A 3,396-nucleotide genomic window follows, 5' to 3' on the forward strand; every position below is an offset into this window, starting at 1 on the left:
CTCTTGGCAGGTTGATGTGGGAGCATGAGGATGGGAAAGGAGGGGAGAGCTCTTTCCCATCTCCCCAATCCCCTCTCTGCAGCGTTCAGGCAGCCCCAAGGAGCAGGGAGCAAGTGGGGATAGGCAGATGGGGGAGCAGGGTTAATGGAGCAGAGACGGGATGGGGGAATCTGCTATATCTGCTCTTCCTGCAGGTCTGAGCAGCACATGGCTTGTGCATTTTGCTGCCATTGCAGAATTTTTCCAGACAACTCAGGCCTGTGAGACACCTCTGGTTTCCTATGGCTTTAGAGTCTCTCTCAGCTAACACGATCAGGAATAGATATCCTGACGGACAATGCTCCCAAACCAAGGTTCATGTGTCTGCTAGGGAAATAACTGAGCCAATGCCAGAATGCCAGCGGGGGTCAGCCTCAGCAACCTGCAGCCTTATCTTGTCTAGAGACCTTGGTTTAGCTAACATAGACATTATCAGGATAAAATGTCTATCTAGGCAGCCCTTAATCCAAATCAGAGGGTGGAGCTGGGTATAGGAGCATCAAGTCCAAACTCTCCCAGAGGTACTAGGAGAAGGTGACTCAGTTCCATGCAGCCCTTTGAAAATACAGGCTGGGCTGTTTGTTTTTGTTTAAGGAATGTTGTTAAGGAGGTGACGCAAAAACCAGGGAGGGCGGAGGCTTCAAACGATCCCCTCTGGGCTCATCCCATCCTGCAGAGGGACTGTGGAGCAATAATAATAATAATATAGTTGGCCTCTTTATAGCACCTCTTATCCAAGCATGTTACAGCACTTCTCTAATAACTCCCCCTCCTCGCTCCCCTGAGGGCTGGAGGAATTGGAAGGTCTTCTGCCCCCTCTACCCCCAAAACGTTTTCCCCATCTCTGCTCCTCTAACCTCTCGGAGTAGGGTTACAGAGGAGAGAGGTGCCTTTTCCTTGCCCCTAGGTTAGGAGCCCTCAAAGGAGGCTGCTAGGTTTTGGTAAGCTATAATGGTGTGAGGTTGTGGAATTGCATCTGTTTACACTAGGGCTCAGCGTTTTGAAGCAGAGCCAGAGGACAAAGGGCAGGGGCTCATATACAGAATGCAGATTATTCTAATCTCCCTCTTAACCAGGTTAGTATCACTGCTGCAATTCAGGGTTATCGACAGAGCCATGCGTTTTCATGGGGCAGTGCAAAAATCAGCATGGATGGAGAGCCAGGAGCAGAAGGAGACACCACAGGATGAGAACACCATTTCCCTGGACACAAGCCCTTCTCCCAAGGTTTCCATTGAAACAGACCCTACAGAGTGACACTGGTCAAGAGACAGCAGAGCTCCAAGATTCTCCAAATAGACAGCTGCAGATTCTGCAGAATTCCTCTCCTCTTAGCCATAGTTCAGAAAAAGTTCAATTTAAAAAAAACCCAACTGCATTTACAGTTTGGCACATGATTTTAATTTGACAAGAAAGTTACAAAACAGCTCAGAAAAAGGAGCAGGGGAAGCCACCAGAGGTGTGATCTGATGGAAAGGCTGTCAATGAGACAGGCCATTCTTCTGACTACAAGACAGAACACCAGTGCCCTGGGATGTGGAACAGGATAGTTCTAAGAGCAGACACAGGCAACTATTCATGTCAATCACAGAGATTTATACTCTGCTAATCCTATTCTAATCTGTACATGGAAACCACAGAATTAAGTAGACTGTAAAACCAAATCATCCCCTAAGGAAAAAGTCTGGGAAATGTCTTAATAAAGATAAATGGGCAGCTAATGTTTTTGGGCAATGGGAAACAGAAAGTGATGATAAAGCTATTTTAGTAGGACTGCAAACTCACCTGTTCAGGCCATAAACCATCTTCTGTCTGACAGATGAGGAGGCAGGGGGTTGGTTAGCCAATAACTGTCCACTGCAGGGTTTCTTGCACTTTCCTCTGAAGCATCTGGTGACAGCTACTGGCAATAGCAGGAAATTGGCATGGCTGGACAATTGATCTGAGGAGTATGGCCAGTCCCATGTTCTCTACGGAGCGTGATGAGTAGGACTGGGGACAGAGGGCCAGGTTTCACAAGGGACCTATCTCCATCTGACGCCAGAGTGCTCAACGATGCAAGCTGGGTCAGGCAACCAGCTTTCAAATCCGACAGCCTGAGCATGGACCACAGGCCTCTCGGCGTGCATAATAAAGATCTTTTCCCTACAACTCTGCCCTCCTGTAGCATCACTTATTGCTAACAAAACACCCCACAGGACCCTGGGCTCCAGGTGCTGGGGGCAGCAGGACCCTCTCCAAGGCACTGCTGTTGCAAGGGTTGGCCACCTTTGCTGTGAACAGGAGGGAGGCTGACAAGACCGGGGGTGCCCCTACCCTGGCTGTCCAGAGAGGAGCAGCAGCAGCGGCACCTGGGGAGGAGGGGTATGTCTGGCCACCCGAGGTGAAGTGGTGGTAGCCATGGCAGTGATTCCCAGGGCCACATACCTCCCTGCTGGCTCAAGTGGTCAAGCAAAGCTTTCCCAGCTGTGCTGCTCTGTCCAGCCAAGTCTCCTCATGTAACTAGCCCAGCTGGGGTGGGGCTTGGAGGATCAGTCCAGTGGGTTGGTGTGGGGGTGGGGAGAGCTGAGATGGGCCAGACAGTCCAATCTCCTCAGGACTGGGGAGAGCAGCAGCTCTTCCTCTCCCCGTTGTGGTTTAAGGTGGGGCCTGCTCCTTATACCTTCCAGGCTGTGCCTGACGATGTTACACTAGTGATATCGTGTCATGGGATCCCCAGTCTCCATAGATATTAAGGTCAGAAGGGACCATTATGATCATCTAGTCTGACCCCCTGCACAATGCAGGACACAGAATCCCACGCACCCACCCACTCCTGCGATAAACCTCTCACCTATGTCTGAGCTATTAAAGTCCTCAAATCATGGTTTAAAGACGTCAAGGTCTGAGGCTTATTGTCAGTGCTCCTTAACGTGGCCCTACTCCTGGATGGCACCACTCCTGACTCTCCAAGGTAATCCAGCTCTCTTCAGTGGGCCTGCTTGGGTCAGTAAGAGCTACAGGATTGGGCTCTTATCTGGTATCACACTTCCTGCTATAGGATGAGCTAAGTGGTCCACCTAGTGTCATTCCATAAGGGGTAGGAAATGGATACTGGTGCAGTGGTCGCTCCCATACCATGGTGGAGACATTGAGGCAGGATTGATTAGGTAGAATAGGAGGATCAGGTAGGACAGTGAGGGGTGGGGCCTGTTAGAGAAGGATCAAAACCAGACAAAGGAGTAAACAGCAGTGAGCTGGCCTGGGAAAAAACGTGGCTGGCTGGCTCTAATTACAAAGGAAGCTGAGCTCCAGAAGAACAATCAAGTCTCATGATACACAAGGTTAAAGGGAGAGGTTTGTAACAATAACACATCC

This window comes from Lepidochelys kempii, chromosome 8 (assembly GCF_965140265.1).
Source record: "Lepidochelys kempii isolate rLepKem1 chromosome 8, rLepKem1.hap2, whole genome shotgun sequence".
Lineage (NCBI taxonomy): Eukaryota > Metazoa > Chordata > Testudines > Cheloniidae > Lepidochelys > Lepidochelys kempii.